This window comes from Lepidochelys kempii, chromosome 2, assembly GCF_965140285.1.
Source record: "Lepidochelys kempii isolate rLepKem1 chromosome 2, rLepKem1.hap1, whole genome shotgun sequence".
Lineage (NCBI taxonomy): Eukaryota > Metazoa > Chordata > Testudines > Cheloniidae > Lepidochelys > Lepidochelys kempii.
The window spans coordinates 172,494,315-172,503,873 of NC_136381.1; the positions used below are offsets into that span (position 1 = coordinate 172,494,315).

A 9,559-nucleotide genomic window follows, 5' to 3' on the forward strand; every position below is an offset into this window, starting at 1 on the left:
CAAAGAAATTTGGAAAAATGCTTGTAATGAAGAGCAATTTGTGTGGAGAAGATACTTAAAATTGTGAATATTTTGAATGAAGAAGTTGAACAGTGACCCTGTTTTTTACCTTCAGCTCACATATTGTTGGGTATGTGACATCACTAGCACATAAAGCAGGCTCAGAAAAGTAGCTCCGTGCTTCACTTCAGGTGTTAGTGTCATCATTCTTATCATTACTAGCAACTCTGGCAGGGCCATGAAGAATCCTGAACTATGAACTTTTCATTCTCAAAGAAGTTTCAGGTGTTGAATTTTGTTTGTATGTGTTTCAAGATCTTCCCCCCCTACCCCTAACCCCCAATGGTTTCAGATTACAGAGGAGAGGAATTGCTTTTTGGAGGATGAAGGGATTATTTCTGAATTTCTCTTTAGAAAGCCAGACAAACTATAATTTAGTTTTTGCAGAAACTGGTCATTTTTTTCCTTTTTCTTAATTACATGCAACCGATCTCTCCTCTTCAATCCCTTCTCTCCTTCATTTTTGCTTCCCTGAAACACAAAGGTTTTGAAAAGATCTTCCAAAAATCCTTCCCACTTCTCAGTCTCCCTCTCTTCCCATCCCACAGCCTTTTCTCCAAAATTCATGCATCACAACCACCTCCTTCTTGGTAAAGATGGACCATGACTTCCTCCAAAGCTCCGTCAATTGGTCTGAGGTAGTTACTTGACAGAAAATGAGGAACAGGCATCCTTTGGAAGTTGAGTAGGTTTCTTTAACACGTGGAACTTGTGCTAACAGAGGCAGTAAGGGACTAAGCTTTGTTTTGTACTTTGATGAGCTACAAATGAGCTGGGCTGCTACCAACACATTTGGTTTGTACATCTATCCCTTGGTTTGCATGTCTAATCTCACTCAATCTCCCCCATTGTGTGTTTGCTACCTCTTCTCCTTTCAGAGGGAAGGGCATCTGTGCTGCAGCTCCATCACACAGCACTTCCCCAGCCGTGCAAAACTGTGCAGAATTACAATTTCAATTTGCTGCTCCTGCTGGCGCCAGTCAGCAAGCACTAATTTCAAGAGCAGCAACACAGGAACTTTTAAAAGGCAGGGAGGCAAACCATACAATTCCCAAACGAACTATACCCCCGGCCTCAGGTCAATTTCTCTGAGTTAAGGCACAATATTTTTCTTAGCTCAAACCTCTGCCCTTCTCTTTGGTAGATATTCTCCATTGTCATGAGACCACAGAACTGTTCATGAACTTATATACTAAATTTAAATAGCCAAGCAAAACACAGTGAATTAAGCACAGAAGTGTAGCCTTAATATTAAATTCTATTAACCTGACTTAAGACTTTATTTCATCATAAAAAATACAAAAGATGAAATAATCCATTTTACACCAAAGTACACTAGATGCAACTTAAACCCACAAATAAGACAATCTGAGTTCAGTTAAGGCTGAAATTCTGTCCTTAGTTCAACCTGTTTCCCTATATTTTCCTGATTTATAGCTGAAATTCAACTTTAACGTTATTTAGTCTAATTTCAATATAGTTTCATCTTGTACATTTTACAGATAAGAATTCCTCTGAGTATGAGTTATTTATTATTCCCCTGCTTCTCCCGGTTTCTAAGAAGTCACCCTGACCATTGCTGGGAGTTTCTATGTCAGCAACAGAGACTGGAACCAGAAGCAGCAGCACACAGAATCATAGAAATGTAGGGCTGGAAGGACCCTGAGATGTTACCAAGTCCAGCATCCTGCACTGTGGCAGGACCAAGTAAACCTAGACCACCACTGACAGGTGTTTGTCCAACCATGTTTTTAAATACTTCCAATGATGGGGATTTCACAATCTCCCTTGGAAGCCTATTCCAAAGATTAACTACCCTTATAGTGAGAAAGTTTTTCCTAATGTATAACCTAAATCTCCCTTGCTGCACACTAAAGCCCATCACTTCCTGTCCTATCTTCCGTGAACAAAGAACAATTTATCATCTTCTTCAAACAAGCACTTAACATATTTGAAGACTTATCAGGACACCCCTCAGTCTTCTTTTCTCAAGATTAAACATGCCTAGGTTTTTAAATCTTTCCTCATAGGTCAGGTTTTTAAAATATTTTATCATTTTTGTTACTCTCCTCTGGACTCTCTCCAATTTGTCCACATCTTTCCTGAAGTGTGGTGCCCAGAACTGAACACAGACTCCAGCTGAGGCCTCACTAGTGCTGAGTAGAGCAGGACAATTACATCGCTTGGGTTAAAGCTTATATCATTCTGGGGTGTATTTTTTGCATCTGCATCACACTGCTGACTCATTCATTTTGTGATCCACTATAACTCTCGGTTTCTTTTCAGCGATATTACCACCTAGCCAGTTATTCCCAATTTTGTATTGTGCATTTAATTTTTTCTTCCTAAGAGCACTGGGAACTTAGATCAGCATACCTACATCTCCAAGGGGTGTGAAAAATCCAAACATCTGTATCTACGCTGACCTAACCCCCAGTGTGGGGGTGACAGAAGAATTCTTCCATCAACCTTGCTATCTCTGCTCAGGGACATAGGTAATCTATGCCAGCAGGAGAACTCCTCCCTTCAGTGTGGGCAGCATCTACACTTAAACTACTACAGCACCATAGCTGCTACACTGGAACTATGCCGCTGTAGTGCTTTAAGTGTAGGCATGTGCTAAATGAAGTACTTCACACTTTTCTTTACTTTGAATTTCATCTTGTTGAATTCACACCAATTCTCCAATTCATCAAGGTCATTCTGAATCGATTCCATAGCAGTTGCAATCCTGTCCAGCTTGGGGACATCTGCAAATTTTTAAGCACACTCTCCACTCCATTATCCAAGACATTAATGACAATATTTAACAGAAGACGACCCAGGACCGACCCCTGCAGAAAACCATTGATAACTACTCTTGAGTATGGCCTTTCAACCAGTTGTGCATCTACTTTATAGTAGTTTCATCTACACCACATATTCCTAGTTTGCTTATGAGACTGTCACGTGGGACTTTGTCAAACGCCTTACTAAAAATCTAGACATGCCACATGCAAATATACTTTTGTGGCTGCTGTTCCTCCCTAGTTGATGCAACAGTATCAACAGCCCTAATAACTACAGAAGGAAAGAGAGAATGAGTACCTATGCCCACCCTCTCTAGAAAAATGGTAGCAGCGGGCCAGAGGAAGAAGCCTCCCATAATCCCCTAAATCCAAGAGCAGTCTATTGCTATTTTTTTTTGTAAAAAAGTGAAGTCAGTTATTTCAACTTGAATTTCTCTCACACTTACAGTAACACTAATAATCTTAGTAGTGTTAATGACAGCAACTTTGACACAAGGACAAGTAGCATTTTATAAACCATTACTATTGCAGGTGTACATATGTTTTATTAAAAGCAGATCCAAGAGTGATATTTTCAGTTAATTGTGGAATAAAATGTACAACTTTTAGTATGAGATTTAAAAGTGTCATCAGGCTACACAGATCCCACATGACCAGCTAACAGTGAATCTTCTGACTCTGACAATTCTTCCAAAAACAGAATAATCAAAGGGGAAGATGAGGGAGATGGGGAAAGTAATGTAATTCTGTCCCAGATTCTGAAAATAGCAAATAAGAATTATGTTGCTAACTTGAGAAAAGAAGGATGGCTCTGAGTTTGAGGTATAATACTAGGTACGAGAGATCCAAGAGATCTGTGGCTCTGCCACAAACTTCCTGTGCCACAGTTTCCTAATCTGTAAAATAGGTTAATATTTTCCCAACCTCAAAGGTATAGTAATTCAGGTTTGTAAACCCTTCAAGATTCTCAAATAGAATGCACTATAGATGCAGAATGTATTATACTAAAAATACAGTGTAGAATCTAAACAAAATTTATAATGCAGCTTCTTTGGTTTTTTTAAAAACTTTTATAGGAGACCAATAAAACTGTGCTTCTAAAAAAGAAACTGACCATTCTGCTAATTTTTTTTTAAAAGAAAGAAAAATATGGCAAAGAATTTGATCTTATGAAACAGTACTGACCCTCCCTGCCCCCAACAGCACTGGAGATAGTCCAGACATATTATAATGCTACATTAGATGGTATTACAAAAAGCCTGATGCAGATATGTCATCTCACTTCTCTACTAGTGCCAGTGTAGCTCCACCAGTGGGAGCCCTGGTGCAGACTGACCTTGGCAGTTTCACCTCCATGTAATTTAACCCTGCTCACAGCAAATCTAGGCTGCACAGCAGTAAACACACCACTAGCCAGTCTACATTAGTTCTTCCAATGGAGATGCAACAATCATAGTGAAACATTTTACAAAAAATGCTAGTGTAGAAAAGCTCAATAGCGCTCTCTCTCATTTATTAAACTATTTCCTTTTCTTTCTTGCCTTCATCAGAAGTTTTCTTGTAATAAATGCAAAAAACAGAGCAGTCACTGTGGCTGATTAAAAAGAAATCCTATACAATCCCTATATAACACGAGACTATAACTTTTAACAAAGTTTGCAACTAGTTATTGGCACAGTTGGCTCAAATTACCATTTGCTTCCATTTACCTCATCTTTAATATTCAGTAACTGTGGCAAGTAACAGTGTTTTGCCCCTGCCAGAGACCTAGGCTGGCACATGGTTGTCTTTCTGAAACTGGTTTACACTTTTTTACAGTGCAGCCATGACCCCCATAACTAAGTTTATTACTGGTTTCACTGGGTATCCTTCCTCCCTGCTACATGCAGCAGAAAACCACAAAGATACACTACCCTATATGCTGCTGCTATTGTTCTGCGTGCATGTCCTCCAAACCCTGTGTCCCCTGACAGGGCACCACGCTTCCCCAGATTTTTCCTAGAATGCATGGATAAAAATAAGATTATACATTGTGGTAAATATAGACGCCCAGTCATGGCTGCAATAGAGCAAAGCTGGGCAGACAAACCGAACTTTTATCTGTAACACCATTAATGTGACTGTGCCACCAATTGGCTATAAAACCCTGGGAAAGTTGTTGCACAACATGGCCTTTATATCTATCTGCAATAGGAAAATGACCCTTTGTTAGGTATACACTACGGCAGTAAGTCGACCTACACTACACAACTCCAGTTACATGAATAATGTGGCTGGAGTCCACGTACCTGAGGTCGAATTACCGCGCGGTCTACGGGAGAAAATCTCCCGTCAACTTACCTTACTCTTCTCGTCACGGGTAGAGTACAGGGGTCGACTGGAGAGCAGTCTGCAGTCGATCTGGTGGGTCTTTACTAGACCCGCTAAATCGACTACTAGTGGATTGATCTCAAGAGCGTCGATCCCGGCTGCAGTGTAGACCTGCCCTTAGCAATTGTTTTCAGCAATGAGTATATCTCCCCTTCCCCTACCATGTATTCTCTAAACCCGTGTTGAAAGCGATTTAATTACTAGTGCACATGGAACAAAACTGTTTTCAGTAGCATTACAGAAGGTATAAAGGAGCCATGTTAAAAATCATTTTGTCCACTAGCAGTTAAACTACTTTCAGTGCCAGCAGAGATAAGTACAGGTGGACCCTATGCTGGTAATCACTGTCATCAATGAAGCATTCCTGAGGCGATGTCTACATTTACTGAGGATAGATGCTGCTGCAATCAATGCAGCGGGGGTTAGTTTAGCAGGTCTAGTGAAGACCTTGGGCCAAAAGAAATCTAATGAGGTTCAACAAGGACAAGTGAAGAGTCTTGCACTTAGGACGGAAGAATCCAATGCACAGCTACAGACTAGGGACCGAATGGCTAGGCAGCAGTTCTGCAGAGAAGGACCTAGGGGTGACAGTGGACGAGAAGCTGGATATGAGTCAACAGTGTGCCCTTGTTGCCAAGAAGGCCAATGGCATTTTGGGGTGTATAAGTAGGGGCATTGCCAGCAGATCGAGGGACGTGATCGTTCCCCTCTATTCGACATTGGTGAGGCCTCATCTGGAGTACTGTGTCCAGTTTTGGGCCCCACACTACAAGAAGGATGTGGAGAAATTGGAGAGAGTCCAGCAAAGGGCAACAAAAATTATTAGGGGGCTGGAACACATGAGTTATGAGGAGAGGCTGAGGGAACTACGGAAGAGAAGAATGTGGGGGGATTTGATAGCTGCTTTTAACTACCTGAAAGGTGGATCCAAAGAGGATGGATCTAGACTATTCTCAGTGATAGCAGATGACAGGACAAGGAGTAATGGTCTCAAGTTGCAGTAAGGGAGATTTAGGTTGGATATTAGGAAAAACTTTTTCACTAGGAGGGTGGTGAAACACTGGAATGCATTACCTAGGGAGGTGGTAGAATCTCCTTCCTTAGAGGTTTTTAAGGTCAGGCTTGACAAAGCCCTGGCTGGGATGATTTAGTTGGGATTGGTCCTGCTCTGGGCAGGGGATTGGACTAGATGGCCTCCAGAGGTCCCTTCCAACTCTGTTATTCTATGATTCTATGAAGACCCGCTAAATCAACTGCGGAACACTGTCTGGTTGACTCCAGCACTCCACCAGAATGAGAGAGTAAAGTAAGTTGACGGGACAGCATCTCCTGTCAACACTGCACAGTGCAGACACCGCACTAAGTCGACCTAAACTATGTCGACTCCAGCTACATTATACACATAGCTGGAGTAGCATAACTTAAGTTGACCTACCCTGGTAGTGTAGACAAGGCCTGATTAGTAGAGTGGGCCTTTCCATGTTTCATGTACTCAAACTACAATCCAGCACCAGAGAAATGTAATTAAATTAATTTAATAGAACAGAGTATTAAATAACTTCTTGAATATTAAATTATAAAAAACAGCAGAATTCTATAGGCAAACAGCAAAATTCAACTTAAGATAGACCCAAGTAAGACACACACAAACCAAAATAAGTGTCCACACAGGGGTTTGCATCAAGTTGGCTAATTTTTTTTGAAGATTTAATTGAAACTGGTGCAACTTTCTCTTGCAGACAAGAGCTAACTTATAGGCACAAACTATAAAACAGATTTAAACCAATGTGACGCACACACACAGTATTCTAATTATGCATGGCGCTTAATTCTGACTGCAATATTCAAGTTACGAGGATAAAGCAATCAAATTTTAACAGATTAAGCAACTAACAGTAACAAGAGGAGCAAGGATAGTTCAACTACAAGGAGGAACAACTGGCAATTTTAAAATCAAGTTTGGATGTTTTTCTAGAAGATATGCTCTAGTCCAAACAGGAATTATTTCAGGGAAGTTCTAGATAATGAAGGTCAGACTACATGACCACCGTGGTCCCTTCTGGCCACATAATCTATGAATCTTCAGAACCACAAAATCAGAGAGGGAAGCAACCAATTTGTCAGAGGGTCATATAAGGTCAATTCATCTGCCAATGCAAGCCTCTTTACAATAAGTGCCCAGGGCTGCAGCTGGTGATAGTGGGCCAATTTACTACACTTTTGCTTTTGAAGAAAAGATTCCAAACAGCGTTACCCCCCAAACCACCAATTCACAATACTGTAGTGGAAACAATTTCTGAGTTGCTACTTTAAGCTAACTCCCCATTCCCTCACTATTCTCTCCCCCAGCTTCTCCCAAATAGCAGGTTTTTACTAAAGCACCTGATGGACCACATAATTATCCCCAGATAAAAAGTGAGACAAAAAAGAGAAAAGCTATATGTGCAGTAAATAAACCAACATTGATTTGGGGTGGGGGTGTTAAACTGGTTTGCTGTTATTAGCAGAGAACTGAAACATAATTGGGGCAAATTAATAAAGATAGGGAAATAATCTGTGTGCACAGCCTGGACAGAAAAAGGTGTTCAAAAAGTAAGCCAACTGGCACTACCCCATCAAAAGAAATGGCACAGCAAGAGGATACAAGTACAAAGTAGGGGAGACAGTATGTGGGTTCACAGAAAGGAAGGAAGGAAGAAGTGTAATGGGAAGATGATGAGGGATCTTAGGGAAAGATCTGAGGACAAGTAAATGAGATCAGCAGGGGTAAGAATCAGTGCAGGAAATAGTTTTTTGGAGGACAAATTACAGCAGAGGAATAATTATGGTGGATGGATCCTCCACACTGAGAGGCAAAGAATGATTAAAGGGATGGGGAAAGGATCCCAGTTAAAGGAAAATGGATCATTGTAAGGCTTTGTTACAGAGCTGTTAGTGGGTGGCAGAGTGTTAACGAGAGAATTAGAAGGATATACTTGAGGAACACTGAGGACTATGGAGATACAGTCATTGGGTAGGGGCAGTTACAGGGACAGTCACCGGGGATGAAGGGACAGCAGGGGCTTTTGGGGAGTAGTTAGTTGCACAGTCTTTAAGAGTGGGAGGGAACTGGGATCATATCGGGGTCAGGGCTAACTGAGATGATACAGAAGTCTGGCAGGCAGTCACTGGGGGGTTGGGGTGAGGGGTTGTGGAAGAGAATATTCTGGAGTGACTGGGATAATATTGGGGGTGAGAGAGCCAGCCACTGATGCTGCCCCTTGGGGAGGGGAGGGGAGGCTCCAGGAGCAATACTGAGGCAACGTGGGGGCTGTCCCCTTGCGCAGGAGGCTCCTGGGGCAACACAAGGACGGGGGGTTGGGGGGGTTACGGGATGGGGGAAGGCTCCGGGGCGGTACCGGGAAAGGCATTTCCAGTGCGTAGTTCGAGGCCTCTCACCAGAGGCCGAGCCGGGGGCAGAGGGGCCAGATCCCCGGCCGAGCTCGGCCCCACCCCAGGGCTGGCGGGCCAGGGGCATAAAACGAGCCCGAAGGGAAGAACCGGCGGCGGCGCCCGGGCCTCCCCTGCGCGGCGGCTGCGGAGTGACTCCGAGCCGAGCCCCGCAGCCCGCCCCGCTCCGGCCGCCTCCCCGCGCCCGTCCCGTCCCGTCCCGCCGCCGGCCTCACTGCGACACCGCGGCGCCGCCGAGGCCTCGGCACTCACCAGCATCGCGCGTCCCGCAGAGTCAGGCCCGGCCGCGCCGCGTCCCCCCGCCCCTTCCGCCTCCGCCAGGCCCCGGATCCGCCGCCTCCCTCGCCGCGCGGCCCCAGAGGAGGAGCGAGCACCGCCCCCGCCGCACAGCGCGCCCCGCCCCGCCTCGGCTCCCGCCCGCGGGGGGAGAGCGGCTCCGCGCTGCCCCTGCGCCCGGGCCCCTGTCGCCAGGGCGCGGGAAGGGCCCCGCTCCGCACCGGCCGCAGCAGAGTGCGCTCCCTACCCGGCACGAGGGGGAAGCGGCGCTCCCGCCAGCACCGGGGTGGGGTGGGGGGGCTGCCCCCCCAGGAGTAGAGAGAGGGGGGGGGCTGCCCAGCGCCAGACCAGGGTGATTCCCCAGCACCCCACTGGGGGCGGGGGGAGTCCGCCCAGCACCCACCTGCTAACGTCGGTGGGGGGCTCCCCACCTGCTCCCCAGCCCCCCACCTGCTCATCCACAGGGAGAGAAATGAGGTTGAGTGACCCAGCGACACTTGGGGGAGCTCTCCTCCCCGTCACATTAGGATGGAGAAAGAGGGGAAGCTAACTAACCCTTCAGCAGCTGCACACCCCTCCTGCACTCAGCCCCGGAGAAAATGGAAGACGGACCC

General features: G+C 45.0%; 1 protein-coding gene across 1 annotated transcript in view; it reads right to left on the reverse strand.

Annotated features, from left to right (window-relative positions):
• The window catches only part of CUL1 (cullin 1), an 85,180-nt gene extending 76,156 nt beyond the window's left edge, over nucleotides 1-9,024 (reverse strand). The window contains exon 1 of the mRNA XM_073332777.1: nucleotides 8,922-9,024. The gene's annotated coding sequence lies outside the window, so the exon portion shown is untranslated. The remainder of the gene's footprint in view (nucleotides 1-8,921) is intronic.
• Between the last annotated feature and the right edge of the window lie 535 nt (nucleotides 9,025-9,559).